The 20,636-nt window shown below is 42.6% G+C and overlaps 1 long non-coding RNA gene across 4 annotated transcripts in view; it reads right to left on the bottom strand.

Annotated features, from left to right (window-relative positions):
• LOC121066982 overlaps nucleotides 1–20,636 on the bottom strand; it is a 123,750-nt gene that overhangs the window by 61,982 nt on the left and 41,132 nt on the right. Inside the window, exon 7 of one of the 4 annotated variants that reach the window (XR_005818050.1) lies at nucleotides 9,374–10,008. The exons of the other annotated variants lie outside the window; for them this stretch is intronic. This is a non-coding gene — a long non-coding RNA (uncharacterized LOC121066982). Of the gene's footprint in view, nucleotides 1–9,373; nucleotides 10,009–20,636 lie in introns of those variants that run through there. 4 annotated transcript variants of the gene reach the window in all.

Below are 20,636 nucleotides of genomic sequence, written 5' to 3'. Positions count from 1 at the left end.
GCCTCGGGAGGACTCTGCGGGGTGGGAAGCCCCAGCTGCAGCATCCTGATCGGTGCCACTGCTGGAGTTGGGGCCAGGGAAGGCAGATGCAGTCTGTTTGTACCTGTGGCTGTTTCCAGCTGGGGCAAGAGGCTGGCAGCTGCCCTTCCACACAGGAGAGGACCCACAGACGCTTCTCTACCCGTGCTGTGAACAGCCTTGGAGCCTGTCCCCACTGTCGGGCTGAACCACAGGAGCACTGACACCTCTCTAACAACAGGGCCAGTCATGTTCCTTCAGCACACAAGCAATTACCTGCAATGTAATAAAATGTGAAAAATAGCTCACGGCTACAACGGAGGCTCGCGCCTGAAACAACACAAGCTGCCCCACCAGTGCTCCCCACAGCACAGCACACTTGAAGAAGTAGGTGACTGACTGAGCAAGGAGACGTTGCCTGCACAGCAAACGACGCTGCATTCACTTGCTCTTCTTTCATACTGGAAATGTGGAGCGTGTTTGCTTTAAATGGGGCAAGTGCCCTAAATGTCGGAGCGCTGCACGGCTGGGCAAGTGTCTATTCAGGGGAAGTTCCTCACCTCCCACGAACAGCTTCCTACCAGTGACTGTGAGACATTTACGGGACCTACCAAAGCATTTCCCTTGGTCTGCAAGGGGCTGGCTCCAGTGGCTGCTGCGTGACCTTGGCACGGTGTGAAGCCCAGCTCTGTGGCTGGCCTCATAAACCCAGAGGACATAAGGGAACCCCAAACGGGCTGCGAATCCAGCCCACTTTCTTCACTGGCCTTCAAACTTTACGGTTAGCATTGCACCTTTAGTTTGCAGTCCTGGGGAAGAACTCAAATGCGAAAGGAGCAGCATGGAGGCGGTGGAACCTACCCTGTGAGTGAATAACTGGTCATCCATGAGAATAGCCCCAGTTTGAAGCAGCAATACTAGGACTTGGCTAGCCTCATACGGCAATGGTGTCATTTCTCTCGTGGAGACACAAAGGCACTGACACTACATGGTCAGCCACCGCTGCTCTGAAGAGCTGAAAGGAGTTTTAGTTGTTAAAACCAGAGCATCCCATCACTCCACAGCAGTCAAAAGCAATTCTGTAGGAACAAGAGGGACAGAGAAAGCCCAATTTCTATTAAAAATATCGATGAAATCCAGTGTTATGACCTGTTATGACTGATTTAAGACTTCTATTTTCTTTAACACTTTTCAATTATTTCCCCTTCACACACACACTATTCATCAGCTTAGAAAAATCTCTCTGGCCAGCATGCAGATTTTCAGCCTCAATCGCTACAGTGCATGAGTTCTAGATCTGAGAGGCCAAAAAACATCTATTTGACTAAAGAGCTATAAGGCAGCCATAAAAATTATGGATCACAGAAATAAGCAATTAGTGTTATCTTCAATTGCTTTATTGGCAGTATTCTCTCGTTAGAATAGAGGCAGCAGTAAAACAGATTGCAACATACTGTATAACAGCATATGGGATTTTACATTATAATGCTATTCTCTGCCAAGAAGTCATATTTTCATTTGAATGCATGGAACAGATTATCACAGGGTTTCCAGCATTAGAAGTGGATGACCCTCTCCTCCTCCCTTCCCCCAGCCTCTTGGCTATTAGCAGCCTTTTAGGTTACGACTACATCAAAATAAGCATAGCAGCAGCGCGGTAATAAGGGAGCTCTGGCTCCCGAATATTGACTTGTGCTCCGAGACCCCTGGCTCACGCAGACTGGGCATGTCACAGAGCTATGGAGATAATAAACTCAGCCGCGCAGGCAGCGGGCAGACGCGGAGCTGAGGCTTTGCCAGTCTTTTCACCCAGCTGGCTTCAGCTCCAGAGGAAGCTGCTTGCCCGCCCATCTAATCACAGCTGAAGTGCCACAAAGGCAGCCACTAGCAAGAGGGCTGAAAATAAAACAATAGGAATAATAAGAGGGGGAAAAACAGATTCTTTATACTGTATTTAACATTAGGGGTATTTTCTGCAGTTTGTGGCCGTAGCTCATCTCTACAGGGTGGCAGCAGCGTTTCAGGGCCAAGAATCCCGTCCCCACGGGGCGATGCGTGAGGCCAGCAGTTCACCTGCCCATTGCTGAACAAACAGGAAAGGCTTTATCATCCCACAACCGCTCTGTTCCAATACAAACCAGCACAGTACAGGACTCGGAAAGCCTCAAAAACCAAAGAGAAGTTGCACCGGAGTTGCGCTCAGAGCCGCTTCATAAATGCCCATCGCCAAATGCACTTCTGAAACGCCGACGTGTTGAGCAGAGGGAAGAGGGGGGAGAGAGGGGTTAAACGCTTAAACAAAATGCTCTGGGGGGAAAAAGCACTTGCCGTTCGAGGAACACAGGAACTAGAAAAGCGAGAGGTATAGGTAGTAATTTACCAGAACAAAGAAACTGGATAGAATTAGGTTTTGTGTGTTACTATTTATTCAGCTCTAATGAAAGCCAAATAATTTGATAAAGCCTCAATTCCCATCTGTATCTCTGAATTTCTGCACATATCCAAGACACAGATTTTATGGACTGCATTTCACATTTCCAAATTTTCATTTTAATCCTGGAATTCAGAAGTTGAGCATCGTTACCAAAGCAGCACTATTAAATGATGAAAAACAAATTAATATGTTGAATTACATAGAACCGTCCAATACACATTCTCCTTTTTGAGTATAACTTTCTTATAAGGCACAACTACAACGTGTTGTAGTATCCTGAAAAGTGGAAGAAAAAGTCCCTTTCTCAGCAGTGATTAAAGGTGTTTAAAAACAGTCTGTCATCCTCTTAATTTCTGCTGGGGACAGTCAGTTATTCGCCACAAACATCAGACTGAAACTTCTGCCTCAGAAAGAGTTACAGAAATACCGGCAATAAAAAAGTGGGTTTTAAAATGTTCTGGAGTTTTCTAGACAACTTGCTGAGCAGATCAGCATGTAGGATGTGCGGGTGCAGGAAGATGAGGAGGATTTCTAAACTGTTGGAGAAAACTCATGTCCCTCTGTGCTCTGTCCCTGCTCCTGAGACATTTTATTCAAAGACTGAAATACTTTGAGAAAGCACATTTTGTGAGGCATTTGTCAGGCATTTCCCCAAAAATGCTCACAGAAGGATGGGAACACTAGGGTAACCCTAAAATGACTTTGCTCCGTCCTCACCAGAAAACGTTAAGCCCAGGTCTACAGCTTTTCATTTGCCAAAGAGCGGTGCCATCCAAAATGAGCCACAGAACAGATGCTCTGGTAAGAAACACCCAGCTAACAGGTACATATTGCTCTAGTGACCAGAAGCTTTCCTATTGCTAACATTTCATTTATGTGCCACATGCATTTGGTTAGTTACCTCCCCCTGCCATCACCACCCCTGGCAATAACCCCGGGGGAATTTTTTGTCATCCTCAGTGGTCGCAGCTCTCAGCGCTGCTCAGAAAGGCTGGCCTCTAATTCAGGTGCTAAAACATGAGCACTTCCATAAATCTGACCCCATACAAGGATGCACTTTTATAACACTGAGAAAATTTGCTGGTTTTTCCTCCCTTCTTTGAAAAGCAACGGGCTTCCTGCAAGAGGCTGTCCAATCTCGGTGCTCAGTGACCCCAGCAGGATCCGATGGCACTGTGTGTTACACAGGATTGAGCTGTTTGGGGAACTGAGAGAGCGAAAGAGAGCAAATAATCTGGTGACTGCTTATCACTATGCAAAATTACTGAAGGTAGCACAAGCAACAAGCCCAGAATGCTTTGGAAAGCCGAGCTTGCTCACATATAAAATCCATATAAAGCATCTGCTTTTTGTACAACTAAACTCTGTATAATAGCAACCTTTTTCCCCCTTTCTCTGTATTTAGCAGCTGTTGCAGCCCAGCTCTTGAAAAAGAGGAGTACACATCACAAAGCCGTGTTGGAATCAAGCTGAGCTTTCTTGTCTGTGTTAGGTTCCAGGCTCAAGGGACTGCATGTTTTGAAAATGTCACTGTGCTATTTTTTCACTGAAGGTGGGCTTACCAAGTCAGGTGACAAAAGCTACAAAAGACAGTAGAATGAAAAGATCCTTCTATCCTACTTTCATGTCCTAACCATTAGTGCTATTTAATTAAGCATTCTTAGAGAGAATGCAAAGATGACTACAGTTTTCTAAAAGAATAACACTTTGCTGAGCAACTGTCAGGTCCCTGGCATCCTCTTATGCAAAGGCAAGATGAAGGGCAGCTCTCACAAAATAGTCAGTGGTCACTGTCTTCTCAAAGGAAGCACCTGCTAGCCTCTAATCTTATAACCAATAGTCCCATACAGAACATCCCGCCCATCCCTGATCAAATCTTTGGCAGGGTGTAAGGACAAATTCAGGCAAAAATGTTTTAATGCATTCCAGACAGTATCCAGTAACTGAAATGCTATTTTAGGGCTGCATGGTAGCTTGCTCCAGGAAGGGGGCTGATCTCACATTAGCGTGCACACATACTCGGATTAAGGGCACTATGTAGAGAAAGGCTCCTTTTTTCCCATCCCTCTTTTCCCTCCCATCTGCTCCTTTCCACAAGTCTCAGGATCTCATCTAACCAGAGGCTGCAGCACTAAGGGGAGGGGGACTCATCTTTCCTGGGGAGGAAAAGGAGAGAAAGAAAGTTGTTTTGTTTTGGCTCAGCTCTGTAATGAATTTGTGGGTTGCAGAAATTGATCTGTCATAGTGCAACAGATTGTAGCTTGATCTGCCAACAAATTGCAAGCAACAGTAGGTAATGACTAATTGCAAGTGTCAGGGTTTTTTCTTTCTTCCCCCTTTTTTTTTTTTTTAGGGAAAGGTAATCTTTTCTCAAGGAATATAGGAACTGTGATTAAACGAACAAAGGCAAAAACAGAGAAACTTGACTTTTTTTTTTTTTTTTTGTATAAACATTAGCGATAAATAATCTGTACTCAGGTTACAGTTTATACCCTACAGCCTCCTACTATCCTCCTAACAGTCTCACCCCTTCCTTGGTTCACGTCCTCTGCAGGACTCAGGACTGCCCCACTACTACCAGTTAGGGCATCCCAAAACTTTTGATATCAATCTGCAGAGACTCCTGGACTGCAGCAAGGAGTGTTGCTGCATGCTCACTGACACACTGGCACAGTCAATGCAAGGAGCTTCACCTGGTTTTTCATAGAGATGGATTTCCAGTTAAATCTGTCAAGAACTACAGACCACAACCAACCAAAGTTTGGTTTCTTCTTCGCATGCAGCTGGGTCTGTGCTCAGATAACCAAATGGCTTGACCACAAAAAGTACCAGAGAGGTGTAAGTCCTGCCGTAGCTTGTCTGACAGCAAGGTGTACAGAAGAAGTGAGAAGTTCTGCGGGGTCTCACCATTTTCTGTCCTCTCCACACAGGCCGAATTATAGCACCAGCCATATGCTCAGGGTGAAGTGCCTCCCTGGACATCTATAACCAGGACCACACAGATAAACAGGATCAACGACAAGAGCGACACTCACCCAGGCCATGCTAGAAGAGATTCTCTTCCCTCTTTCCCCTGAGCTGACTGCAATTCAGGGCTCCTTTTCCCTTTGGCAAAGCCCCAGTCCCACCTACTCTTCCAGATTTGTCTTTTCTGAGGAGCAGGAGGGGAGGAACTGAGGTGCAGCAGAGCCCACCACCCTCAGGATCTCCTTCTTGATCAGCTGATAGCCTCTATTCCTGCTGGCCTAACAAAAGTGGCTGAGAAGCAAAGCAAAGTAAAAACTTACACAAGCTTGTCTTTTCTCATTTTCCTGCTGAGAAATGGTTATAGCATTTTAACAATGCTCTGCCCAATTCTGCCTTTTTTTCCCCTCTCCAGGACAAGCAGGGCATCCTGGAGGTTGGTCTGTTAGAGCCAACGTCCTCATTACCACCGTGCTTCACCATCAGTCTTCTGACATCAGTTCCCTCTCTGAAGGCTGCTGTAATTTGTGCTGTCTCCCTTGTTTTGGTGTAAAGAAAAGAGAAAGAAAAGCAGCTTTTTCCCATTTCCAATTTTTCTGTTTCTGCTTAAGTCAGAAAATCAGAATTATTCTCAACAAATACTGGATGTTAGGAAGTTTACCCACAATCAGTCTGTGAGCAGGTGTCATTGCCCTTATTCCTTCCTCATCATTCCCTGAGGTCCACCCATGATATTGCTGTTTATCCCCTACAAAGACATGCAAATTAAGGGTTTTTAATATCAGCGGGGTAAGAACTGGGAGAAGACCAGAAACATCTATGGGTATCGGACTAAAATAGAAAAACCTAGAAGCAAGCAGGCAGGCAGACAACACCAGGGAATATCATCAAAAGTAAAGCTTAGGAGGGAATTCTGGCACAGAAGCAGGGAGGGAAAAAAAAAAAAAAAAACAGATCTGAAATGAAACCAATTGAAGAAGAAGAAAAAGAAACCAACATTGCTTTTTATTCATTGTCATCTTTTCCTTCATCACTAGAAGTTTCAACTCCTCTGCAGCAGCTCACTGGCCTTGTAGCCTGTGGCAGGGTCACTGAAGACCCTCAGAGTTACAGTGTGTGCAGACAGGAGGAGACAGAAGCAGAGTCATCCCCAGAAAGGGCACATGGATGAGCAGCACGGTGTCACCTAAATGCCACACTTGTGTTCTTGAAAGGCAGCACATTTCAGAGGGAAAACATACATCCACATCTTGATAGCTACAAGCTTGCTTAAACTGCTTACATTTATTGTAAAACTGTCTCAGCTTTTCAACTTCTGTGCTGCAGACAACTTAAAATCCAGATTTTCAGTGCAAATCTCCAGCTTCACATCATCACCTATATCTTTTACATTTAAACACTACATGACAGCCCAGCCATTTGACAACAGTAATATAGTGCAGCTAACACGTACAAAGCACGGTGTTGACAGGGGTATTGTGATGAGCTAGCATTGGTCTAGACAAGAGCCAAACATCGGTGCTGCGAACAATGGAACATCCTTTACAAACCACAGGCAAGAGGGAGACAGCTTTCAGGAAAAGGAAAAATTTCACTTTGGGGTGGACTGTGTAGGTCATGTAGGGTGAAATACATACAGCACAAACCTGCTGTATAATCGCAGGGCAGGGCCAGCAAGGGTAATGACTGATACCTAAGCACTGCCAGCACTCAGCGCGCTGAGGAATTTCATTCACTGTGAATGTTCAAAAATACAATCATAAAATTCAGTGTTTGCAAGTACCTGTGCTAATGTGATTTGACCTCTCATTGTTCAGGTAAAGCAAACATGACAAGGTCACTGCATATTTCAGTTGCAGTTCTTTTTATTTTAATATGAGAAATATTTGTGAGCTTTTTTTCTGTACTTTGCTCAGACCTCTTCAGCTCAAATTCACTTAGTAGGAAAGTGCTTATGTTCCATTTAAGCAGAAGCAAAGTCTGTGTACTCAAATATCCTTAAAGGAAATTGTATTTTACAGATCACAGATAACGTTGCTAACAACAAAGACTTTCTGCCTTTCCTCTGCCAAAAAAGTCAGAAAGCTTGCAAGTAACTGTGACCACCCAAATAAGAGGTTAAGAAAGATTTTCAGTCTGTTCACAATATTTTATTATTGTAATTCATCTTAGAGGGAATTTAACAAAAAAGGAATCCTAAAATTCAACTACGAGTCACCGGTCACAGCAAAGCAGCCTGGTAAATTTTTGTATCATTTACTAATGAAAAGTAAGTGGAGAACAGGAACAGCCCAGTGACTAAACACGAAGTTCAGATGCAGTACAGTGTCTGTCTTCCATGGTGTCCTGGATAACCCAACTCACATTTTACTGTAACATAAATATATTATTTTTATTTATTCAATCCTCTGATTTTTCTTTTTCCTTTTTTTTTAAGCTTACGTCAAGAGCATTTGCCAGGCTTACAGGAAAAGACACTTAATAAAGTGCATTAATAAAGTGAGGAACATTTAATGATCATGACTTATAATGTTCAGGCTGTTAAAAGCTCATATAGTACATTGATTCTTATTCTACAGTCACCAAGAGACTAGAGGCAAATAGGAAAGGGAAAATATTCAAAGCAGTTGTAGCTAACTACCCCAACCCAGTTACCAAAATCTGACAAGAATACAGACAGAAAAGGAGCACAAACTGGAAGTAAACCCCAGACCCTAAAGACATCAGAGACATCTCTTTGCACAGAGGATTCTTAGCTGATGAAACAATTTGCCGGGGGCAATAACTTAAAAATTGTTGCATGATTCTTATAGGACAGCATCCTGTTTTTGATAACAGCCAATTCTGAACGCAGCAAGGAGAGGCACAGTCCCTCTCCTGCCCCTCTTGGTACCCAATGGTATAATGCTGTACCACGAGGAGAAATGTATCCTCCACCCCAGCCAGTGAATATTTTGTCCCTGCACGAGGTGTGACAACAGCTCTTACTTCAATCCTAGTTAGAGGGGCTAGAGAAGCTACAACTCTGGTATTAAAAGTTAATTTCTGTTGGACTTTATTAAAGCAAGCCGTTTTGGCTTCGTCTCGTCCTGCAGCACTGAGTTCCACGGGTTCAACGCCACGCCACGCGTCGTGCTTGCTCTCTCGCTCTAATGAATCGCTCTTTGGCCCCTTGTTGTTCTATTTTGAGTTCTCTCTTTTTCTTTTGTTACAGGGAAACATAACGAGAAGCAGTAGACCGGCCTGATCCATACCCTTCATTATTTTATATGCTTCTGCCACATTTCCTCCTGCTCTTCTTCTTTCCAAACTAAATAATAACCCTGCCCTTTTTAATGTAGCCTTGTATGAAAGGCTCTCAGATGGCTCTACACATTTTCTTTGCCCTTCTCTGGACCATTCTATTTCTGTTATGTCTTTGAGATAAGGTGACCAAAAGTGAACATGATTTTCAAGGTAAGGACATGCCATTGATTTATATGGTGGCATTAAAATATTTTCCTCTTTATGATTTATCCTCTTTGACCACCCTTGCATTGTATTCTGTGTCTTCCTGACTGACAACTAGCACTGTCCTACAGAGCAGCCGTCTTAACTGAGCTGACTTCATTGACTCTCAAGTTAGCACTAATTCAAAACACAAAAGCACGCCTGAGAAGCGGGATTTCATTGTACACAATTTCATTATATTTGCCAAGTACACAGCCTGATTAGCCCTGGATTTCCTCAAAATGTGATGAAACGCTGATTAGCCAAAATAATGTAGCATGATCAGCATTTTATGTCAGCTCCCACAGAAACTAGAAGGTAAGTACTGGGGGCTGCAGGGGAGGAGAGGAGGGCAAAAGATGCAAGGAAGGCCAATTTATTCCTGTGCTCAGTTTCCTCTTTTAAACAGGTGCTAAACTCAAACCAGGATCTACCCTGAAGTTATTAAGATTCCTTATGAGGTCTTTATGCAGCACCCTGTAAAATCCTTGAAAGACTAAATATATTGAATTTACTAATACCATTTTCTACCCTACTTTGTCAGCCCTTTAAAATAAAATTCAGAGTCACACCGACTGTTAGCATAAATCAGAGTTCCTCATCATCCTGGAAATACCATTAAGCTTTACATTGCAGAAACGAAACTGTGCTCATTTATACCTGTGACATACATACATGTGCTAGGTGTCCCGATTCTTCTCTGACTGCAGCTAGGCTAATTCGTCTAAGCATTTAAGCCCCTGCTTAGTCAATGCAACATGCAAATTTACTTAAGAATTTCTCCTGGGCTTACGGCTGTGATTTAGGGAATCACTTAAATGTGCACATTTACTTAATTAAGCACATGTGGTAAACATGACTTCATATGCTTAAACACCTCACAGGACTGAGTGAAGAATGACCCCTATGAAGACAATGGATTTACAGTGGGGCACAAAAGGGGAGGTTTACAATTCTATTTTTAATGAAATTTTTCAAACCAGCCCTTAAACATTACCATTTAGATCAGCAATTCTTCATGTTTACATCATCAAAGATATCGAGACATCACTGGGATCTTGCTGTTCCTTGTTGTTCCTCACAAGTAGCTACTGCAGAAGGAACTAGGAGAGAGGTTAACTTTTCTCTATCTTTTTTCCTCTTTTAAAAATCTGTTGATAAATGTATCACTGAAAGGCACTGAATCAGAGCCCAGAATTTCTGAAATATAAGGATATGTGAGATGCGAAGCATGCACAGAAAGAACATATGCTTCCCCAACGTCCTCAAATCTGCTGCAGGCCTAATCTTGGAAGGACCATCTCTAAGGGCAAGAGAGTAAATGAAACTTGCAATCCCTCTGACAAACAGGGAAGCACAAGTGCCCATGGAGGCTGGAGTTTTACTGCTACAAAAACTGGGAGCTGAACCAAGAACACCAACATATTTCACAACGGCCACTGGGAAGATATTAGTCTTTTGCTCACTGAATTACAAGTAGGGATAGGCAAACTCACTTGAATACAAAAAAAAAAAGACAAAAAAAAAAGACTGAGCAAAACATTTATCCAAAACTTTATCAGATATATCACAGACCTTTTTATACCTTTGAAAATGGTCATACACTTTTATTATAATTTTTCAATATTGTATATTCTTGAGCTTCCTGGATTTGGATAAAAGTCCCTGAAATGTCAAGATACCAACTGTTCTTGCCGTATTTTCAATCTGTTTTACAGATTTAAGAGACTCAGATATTGAAGGTGCAGTTAAGCTTGCCCAATGTGTACAACCTGTAACTGACCTTAAAAAAGCAATTAAAAAAGTTATCATTTCTACCCTTGCATTGCACCAGAGTCAGAGGGACAACCACATGGAAAGCCTAAATAATATGTAATGAACAACAGATGGAAGGGAAAATTTAGTACCTTCAACAGTATCCAGTAAACCTTACTTTAATGTATGACAGAAATAAGTATTTGACTTAGGCACTATCATAAGACCAGGGAGAAAAGAGTTTTTTCATTTTTTTCTTTTGAGTTTAATGTTAACCAGTACACTGAAAATGTAAGTATTACATTATTCCCTTGACCTGTCAAGAAGAATGAGGAGGAAGAAATGTGGATTCTTAATTGTAGGATGGAAAAAAAAATAAAATAAGGTGCTCCGAAAAGTGAAAGGATCCATTTGAATGAAACAGGTATCCACTTCAGGCTTTACTGGAGTACAGAGATCCTGACCAAGAGTGGCTGTTTCAATCCAGGTGTCTTTATTAAGCAAAGACTGACATATATGCCCAACATGAAGGAGCTTTGTGATTGGTAACAAATGTCTGCCAAGGCTATGATGACAACAAAGCAGTAGACATATGTAGCTTTCAGTAAATGTGATTTGAACATAGGTCTTTAGAGATGAATGGCTAGCAAGCTGACTTGCTTGCCAGCTTCACCTCACTGTCACCTAACTTACAACAATTCCTTAGAGGAAAACACATTATGTAGCACAATGCCTGTAGTAAAAAGAATTACATGTACTAAAACTTCCAGGCACCGCATGGTCCCTGCCTTATTCACAGACACCAAACTAGTCTGTCAGGCACTATGCACTGAACTGCTTCTGTTGATTTTATTTAGGCAACATCTTTTGAAATAGCCAGCACAAAATGATTGCTACAGAATTATCAGGTGTATGGTAATTAAATTCAAATGATGAAAATTTTAGTCTGTTTTGGTGACTAAGGCCTTAGGTCAAATGTCAAAATCTAGACACAAGTGGTGGGAATTCAAAGATCAAAGCAGATAATGTCTGGAAGAAATTATTTACACTGCATTTTTTTCAACTCGCTTGCACAGCCTTAGTTTATAGTGTTGAGGAGACGGAGGAGCACAGCCATCCTGACACAAGCCCTAGGGAAGCGTGCAGCTAGCACCAGGCCCAAGGAAGCTGAGCAGCGAACGGCTGGGTCTGTGCTACCTGCGCTGATGGTATCACACTGATGGGTTGCTCCTGATGCACTTCTGTGTGCTGCTGCCAGGCAGCAAACCCAGGCGTTAAGTGCCTGCGGAGACATAGGGAGGTCGAGCAGGTGCCCTGGTCTGACCAGCTGAGGGAGCCGGGCTGCGTGGTCTGGGCGAGCTGGCATTGACCCCACAGCTGAGAGACACACAGAAGATCTTTCCACTGTCTTTTATATTTGGTATATGGTTAAATGCCTGTTGAATGGAAGGCTGTGTGTAAGGTGGCTCAAAAATGAACTAAAACAATTGCTTCAAAATTAGTATTAGAGAAAAAAAGCAGTAATTACCGTAGCCTAAACCAATTAGCCATGTTGTTTCTTTGTGTAGCCGGTGATGGCTCCTCATCCAAAGAATGATCCGTTCCTGTCACTCTTCTTCAGATGTTACCTTGCAACATGTCCAGCCCTCAACCTCATCAGAACCCTTGTGACCTGATATCCTGCAGGTAAAGACTTGACTTTCTGCTGATTTATTAAAAAAATCTTATATTTTACTGCTCAAATGTTCTCTCTAGAGCGTGGCCACGTGACCAGTATAATGACAATCTGTCTCTCTGCTAACATTTCTCTACTTCGGTTATTTGTTTGATAAAGTGAGGAGCTTCCCTTTTGTTGCCCTTCATCAGAGCTTAATGTCTTTACTTTGGGATCAATATACTTTATGAATAATTTTATTTCCTTCTATTTTTATGGTCTTTTCTCCTCATTATCATACTGAGTTTATTAGCTGGTGCTGTCAGTATCTTTACCCTGTCATATGTTCCTGAGGTACAGTAAATATCACTTGTGTTGTAATTAATATGCACACCCTCTGCAGTAATTAAAGCACAGACCCCTTCAACCAGCTGAGCTTCCTACACTAATTCCACCTTATCTTCATAATGAACTTATTGTAATCTAAAACTACCACTGAATATTGTTCAGTAAGGATAGAAGAATGAAATCTAACGAGATGCAATAATATTTGTGAACATGTTAATATGAAAAAATGAATTTAATTAGCCTTAAATCTAATTAAATTTCCTGTACAATCAAAATCCCCCCATTTATCCCACAAAAACACTGATTGTGCAACACTAGTGCCCCTGCGGAGATTTACACAAAGATGGAGACCCAACACCTCATCCTCTACCCATGAAATTCTCACAGCTACCTATCTAGAGGGTGTTCTGCCCACGGATCGTTACAGAAAGGATAAAAATTTGTTCAGGGATGTGGTTCACAAATCAGAACAGGAAGGTGAAGATGGAGAGGCAATTCAAGCCCCCTGAAAAGAAACCCACTAATGAAATAGTTTGGCAAATGCTTCCAACAGGGGATGGGGAAGGAATATTGAGTACATAATGCGCAATAGTATAATGCAGAATGATTAGAGGCAGACTGGGTACAAGAAGCTCAGATCTTATTTGCCGAAAACATTTCCATATGGGAGACTAGTGCCTAAGGTGCAGACTCACACAATAGGGAGAAAACTGGCAGGCTACATAGGCTGAAAATTGGCTGAAGGGCAAGAAACAAACAGGGGAAGTAAATGGGATTATTTCAAGGTGGAAAGAGGTTACCAGTAGGGTACAGCCCAGCTTTCTAATTATTCACAGTAATGACTTGGATGGTAGTATGGAAAGGATCATTTCCAAGATTGTAGTAACTGGGAAGCACAGTGGTAATAAATACCAATGTAATCCAATAGCCATTTCATTAATAGTTAATTTGAGAACCAGAGAAGTTGCATAGGAAAGTGTTTGCATGTATCATGAGGCAGGATTGAGACATAGAATGGCACAAAAATTGAATGACCTTCCCTTGTAAATGGTCATTCTAGAAGAGGCTTAAGCAACAGCCGTTGAGCAGCTCCTTGTGCTTTATTGATTGATGTCAATCTGTCCAGTTCCAGAGCGTTAACTTCACTTTAAAATGTGCCCTTTTCTGTCATTCTTTTCCTGTAACCCCTTAAGCATGCCTCATTGCCTACACCAAAAAATTACGTGGTCAGATATTGATTTGTGACTCGCTGGTTGATGTCTGAATAGTAAGAAAATGAATTGACTTCAAGACATGTGGATAAATAAGCAAAGAAAACAAACAAAACCAAAAAACACACCTACATTTCTGCTGAATTGGACTGACACAGTCTGACATCGAACTATGGAGAACTGTCCTAAAAGGAGAAGATTGTTCCCAAATTCCCCAGAAGAGGAGAGAGTCATATTCCGTAAGCCATTATGGAGAAACCCTTGGTCCTAAAAAAAAAATTACATCATCGTTATTTTTTCTGACACATGAAAGAATTCATATATAGATGATTTCACTGACCTTCCAGAGCCTATAAGGTATGGTCAGCCAAGCAAAGAAGGAGGAAAAAAGAATACCACAGTGCTTCATCTGTTCAACATTCACGAGGTAGCCCCCACAACTTAAAACACCACCACAACACACAAAAGCTCCTTTGCTTGCCAACACCGAGAGCACGTACAGAGCATTCTATGCCCAAGAACAAAAATTTCATCCAAGTCTCCCTGCCCTATAAATCGAGGGTTACAAACAGGCACTTCAGGCCCCTCTCACTGCCTTCTTTCTGCACCTCGCTTCTGAGAGAAGCGGCAAAAACTGACTGTGCGTGTTTGCTGAAGCTAGTGGACTAAGCAGCAAGCCAATCTGAGCATTTTTAATTTTTTCTCTCAAACTCTACTCAGGAACTGGTGGCCTAGCTTTAACCTTTCACTAATATGAAATATTTCAGCTATTACCACTCAAAGCTTTCAGAATTTTAAACTTGGCAGTTCAAAAGAGTGCAAAGATTTTAAGCTACAGTGCATCATATCCTGCCAGGGAAGGAGCAAGAGAAGAGAAAGATATAGAAGGGGCAAGAAAAAAGAATGTGCAAAACTAGGAGTGATAAGAGATCAGAAATAAAGATAGAAGGGCAGAATATCCGATAGGTTTTTTTTCTCCTACATCCCCTTCATGAACCCTGCAGTCCTTATCTTACTCCTGCTTTCTACATTTTTACATGCTTTCTTTTTTCCTCTGGCTGCTTCTTTATTTCTAGACATGATCACAGTATTCTTCACTTTAGAAGAGTAGACTCTTATCCTCTTAAACTGTATACCTGAGGACTTCTTCTAGGAGTCTGTGTCCCGTAGACTTGAATGGAGGCAGGTTCGTGCTTTTCAGTCTGCAGCTGAAGTACTAGTACCTCCTGCTCTCCCTTCTGCAGATGCAGGGTGTAGTCGTGCCACTGTTCTGACTCAGTAAGGCATTTTGTGGGGACTTATTAGTAATTATGTAGCTCTTTCACTACTGCAGGGTGTAGTAAAAGAGTCCTGTGCCCACAGGTAAGGATTCCTAGCACCAAAGGATTTACTTGTCAGCAGGAGTGGGTTGCTTGTCTGAGGAGATGAGCCAGCAAGTTCCCAACACCACTTTTCACACAGCTCTTCTCACTGCAGCTGTGTCCAAGGTTACAGCTGTGCCACGCTGGAGCCAGCACAGAAAGCAGGTAGCTACATTTTGACAAGGTTCCTGACACTAAGAGAAAGCATTAATCAAACGGATTGCTAAAAATCTCACTTTACTGTCAACTTTGCATAGTCTAATACAATTTTTTGCCTTCCATTCAAGTATCTCCTATAATCCAGTCACAGACCAGTTCTGGCTGCAGCAAACAGCAAATGCCTGGCCCTGCGGTCCTTCTGCCCTGCAATTCCTTCACTGTCTTTCTCTTTGTAATTCAGAAAGCGCTATTTTTCTGAATTATATTTCAAATTGTGATCAGCTTTTTTAAGCAAAGAATACTACACTCACATACATATATTTGATCATGTAAGTATGTGACTCCTGCTAGCTCTCAAGAAATTATTTATGATAAAGCTGTGTTCTGCAAGCAACATTTGGAGACCATATCCCAAAGCATTAGAGTGGATAAAAAAGAAAATTATAAGAATAGATCTAACATTTCTTGTGATATTTTAATAGCGGAGAGAGGAGGGAGCAGCCACAGCCTCTTCTGTCACACATGGCTTTCAGACAGTTCAACAGAGGTATCTAGGCCAGCGCTGTGTCCCTGGCCAGGCAGAAAGGCTGGGCAGGCACCAGCTAATGAGGACCTCCTGCCACAGCACACAACCTGCTGGGGGGAACCTTCATCGTGGGCCACCGAAAGCCCCTGCAGACTTCCCCTTTTCTCGGGAATCTGGGCTGTGTGATGTGGGTCTCATAGCTTTCAGCCACACAGAGCTTTCCGCATGCAGCTTGCAGAGCAGCATTGTGTGGACACTCCTGGAAGACAGTCACCAGCAGAAGGATTTAATAAAAACCCTGCAGATTTGCTAGGGGGGCAAGGTTTTTAAAAGCTCTCTTTTCTTTGCAAATACAGCTTTTCTTTGTGATTAACTGCAGACACAATGAGCTGCTTGGGTGCAACCTAGTCACACAGAGGCCAGAACTGAAAGTCTGACCTTTTAGCTTAGAAAGGCTGGGTCCAAAACCTTAGCAGGACTAACTACTGACCTTCTGGTCCAGAGCCACCATTGCATTAATTCTGAGCAATTACAAGAAAAGTTATTAAGTTTCTGGTTGATCCTAATCTATCACAAATCACTTACCATCCTTTGAGTTAACACAGTCCAACTGTACTCCAATTAGCAGGGAAAAAAAAATCCCCAATGAAAACAATAAGGATTTAATACCTGGCCCACTCAGCTGTCTGCTAGCCTAGCTTTTCTGCAGCCAAGCATGGGAAGATTGTCTCTACCCTCTACTGCTCTGGCCCAGGTCTCCCTTCCTCTCCACTGCCAGTGTGTTTTTACAGCTACTGCCCTAATCCTTCTTTAACCAAACATTACCACCATCTTGTCCACACATGCCTTATCTCCCTCTTGCCAACCTTACACACACTTTTGTTCCTCTACTCAAGACAGGACATATTTTACTAATGGCTAGAACAAATTCTTCTGAAGTCATGAGGTGGACCAGTGTTATAGGTAACACCATCAGGCCTTTATATGAAACTGTCTGGTTGAACTAATGAGCAATTGGGAAGTCCAGCAGATGTCCTCAGAACCTGTCCTGAGGTTATTCTAGGTCTCGCAAGTAGCACTCTTCTGACACTGGGATTTTCATTGTTTTGCAGCTCGTTTGGTCATCAATAATAGAAGAAAAGGTGCGGAAAATGACTGTTGGCTTTCCTCCACATATAACATCCGTTTTGTGTAAACGTGAATGACTATTTAAGGTGGACAGGAATGGATAAGCAAGATGCCTAAGTTCGTAAAGAGAAAGTAGTCTCCTTAGCATCCTCTGTGTAGTCTTGCTCTATTTCCAGGAGAAATCTATAAGGGCTCTCCGCTGCGCTAAGGATAAGGAAGGTCTTGCTAAAGCTCCTTAGGCCAAACACTGAACTCTTACACTGAGCAAGCCCCTCTTGAAATCAGTGGAAGTTTTGCTTCTTTAGAGGCCTGCAGATCTTGTTCCTGGGCAGATACTATATGCAACGAAATAGTGTAAGACTTCTGAGCACAAGAAAAGGCAGCCAGTTCCACCCACAACAGGTGAATGCTCCTTCTCTTCTGTGCGCTCATCCTGTGGGTTTGGGGACAAACAGAAGTGAACTCACACAAATATGGAAATAAATGGAGTTAGAAGAAATCAAAATGGATTTAAAAAAAATGTTTCCAGTCACCTCCCCACCTCACTTATAAACTCCCTACCTCAGACCACACAAAAGGAAAACCATGACGACATAGCCAGGAAAACACGATACTGTAAAAAGTAAGAGGATATGCTGAATTCCAGACAATTGAGTGCTCAAAGGAAAAGAAAAAAAAGAAAAGAAAGGGCAGGAACTGCCCCTATTTGCTTCTCTCTAGGTAAGTTTATGCAACTGTTAGCTATTTCACTAGCTGAAAGATTTTCTCCAGCTTACCTAGTCAACAGTAAGCAGGCTTGGATAACTAGTGCAGCTCTCGCTCAACTCTGCGTTTTACCAAATCCTGCAGGATCCACGCACCCAGGGGCAGGTCTCCTCGCTGCGGCTCGGGTGGCTGCGGGGTCCCAACTCCTGGCAAGGCAACGGCGCCCGGCTCCGATGCTCCCTCTCGCCGCTAGTCTATGCTGTTGGACCGAGATCCGAGCGGCCTGGGGAAGCCCGGAGCAAACGCCTGGGATGATCACTCCTGTCTCGGTATCTGCTGAATTCAACCGAAGGCTGGTGCGCTCTATTGTTCTGTGCGGTAAAGTATATTTAGCTTGCTTAATTAACCTATATTTCAGACAAGTCACGCAGGCATTCACCTAACTCTGTATGTGCCTTTGTGATTAAACTTTAATGAAAGGGAGTCTAAAGTAAATTCCTCCGTGCTATGGTTGTGAAATTGACAAAAAAATCAAAATATAGTATCTGTCAGCTGAATTATTATTACTCTGAAGTTTCTCTGAGAAAGGGAAAGATCCCGATCGGGATGAACACAGGGTTGAGAGGAAAGGGTGGTTCTGGTTATGCTTAATAAAGGCTCCTTCAGCTGAGACGAATACGGGGATACAAACAGCTAAATGCGAAATCCGGATGGGGCATAGAGCAAAGGAGGCAGTACACAGCTGTCAGAATAAAGTTTATACTTCTTTGTAATATGTGTGAAAAATCATATAAGTCTTTAGATTTGTGTTTTCTCCAAAACAAATCCACAGTAGTGCTGTTCCTAAATAAGAAGAAAAAAAAATCAATGCCAGGCAGACTAGCACTCATAAGCAACCTTATAATAGCAAACCAATATACGTCCATGAAGGAAGAAAAAGGGATTAGATTATATATATATAAAAAAAAAAAAAGATTTCACTTTTGAGCGTCTAGTGGATTCTTAAAAACAACAGAGGGAAAAAATGATTTTGTCCAGTGCTGGGAGAAAAATGCTTTGTCCAGTGTCCTTTAAACTTTCAATTAGAGCAGTTTGAGAGTCACAAAAATACACATTTGCCTGCTCCTCTGTTTTATGTTAAAAGAAAAAATTTAAAAGATATTCATTACTAGATCGAGATGAAGGTTAGTCTGATGAAACACCGGCATTGTTATGATCTTAGTACATATTAATGAACTTTTAAAATGCAAATCATTGACCCACTAGGTGGTCTCATGGTCTCATAAATAGCAATCTTTTGCATTCCAGCATCCAAATACCTAGGTTAGGAGCTTTACAGAATGCACATTATAGGTGATACAGACCATAACAAGCACTTTGGCAAGGGAAAAAATGCCATTCCAGCCTATTGTGTCAATTAAAATGAAGGGATTTTTATGTTATGAACCATATGTTCAAAGAACATTATATGTAAAATTACATACAATCATTCAGCCTGTGAAGAACACAATAATCCTGGTGCATTAGTGTACGGCTACTGGTGAAACATGATACTGGTGTTTCTTCCACTCAGCTCGCGTCAAATAATAATTTGGATCGCAGCCATTCCTTCCTTTGTGCTGTGATCCCACCAAAAGTCACCGAGTACAAGATTAGGGCGATTAGATGGGAAAGTAAAGCACCACTGAGTTCTTCCAGATGTGATGCTGGTGCCAGTGCCACTACTCCCTCTTGCCAGTGAAATAATTATTTGCATTGGTGGTTCAGAGGAGACGTGGGTTAGTGGCAGAAGAGGAACTCAGAGATGCTGTTGGCACACACACCCATGCCTCTCATTCCCCTCCTAAGTTCTGCAATCTAAACAGACAAACAACCACGGTCTTCAGGGCCTACAGCAAAGGGCCCCCTACGCTAACATCGAAATGACTTTAGCTGCTGCTGCGTGAAGAGCGCATTTTGAGGAAGTCCATCTTTCGTACTCCTCGCCAAAACAAAAAAACACACGCAGAAACAAATCCTGAGCAGTGGTTCTTACAAAGTGTGGCAGCATCCAAAGTACTCAGTGTCCCAGCTGCCCAGCTGGGACAGCTGCCCAGTGTCCCAGCGACACAGCCTGGTGCCACCACTCTGACTGCAAGGGCCTTTGGCGACCCCATCCCGGCGCAGGAGCCTGACTTCGGGGCCACGCGGGGCGCTCAGCCATCGCACTCTGCTGCAGCTGCTACTGCGGGAGCCACCTACGGCTCGAAAGAAACATCGAGGCACAGTTTATATTAAGCCACAGAAAATGTTTACCAGTTTGTAAAATTATTAATTCTATTTTTTACTGATCTGTCTATTTACCAAATTAAGCCAATATATCAAAACTAACGTCTTCCCTTTCTAATTATTATTAATAAACACTGCTTATTTTCCCTTAACAAGAATTCATTTTCTCTTTTCAAATTAATAACCATCTGAAAAAGCTCAGGCACCACAGGACCTGATTCCAGGCTCATTTTCAGTGAAGTTAACCTGGAGTAGCTCCAGAGCTTTCAGGTGAGGGAGATTTACAGCTGTGTATGTGGGAGCAGGATCTATCCCTCCATCTGTAGGATCTCTCTTTAAAGTTCTTCTGGTATAAACTGCAAGTCAAAGCACTGCACCAATGGAAAACATCAGCAGCACTACTTTAGCATGGTTCAGAAGCTAGGGGAACTCCATACACTGATTTCACCACATACACATTTGGCTTGGCTACAATCAGAAAAATCATTCTGCACACTTAAGGAGATGAAGAGATGTGCACAAAGGGCAGAAGCAGTGTTGCTGAAACGCTGCAGAAATACGGTCACCTTGGGAAGCCTGCCCACCTTCCCATGGCTCCTGGGACGTTCCTCCCACA

Source organism: Cygnus olor, chromosome 3, assembly GCF_009769625.2.
Source record: "Cygnus olor isolate bCygOlo1 chromosome 3, bCygOlo1.pri.v2, whole genome shotgun sequence".
Taxonomy (NCBI): Eukaryota; Metazoa; Chordata; class Aves; order Anseriformes; family Anatidae; genus Cygnus; species Cygnus olor.
The sequence above is the reverse complement of the archived record's forward strand: the minus strand, read 5'-3'. Positions and strand labels throughout refer to the sequence as shown.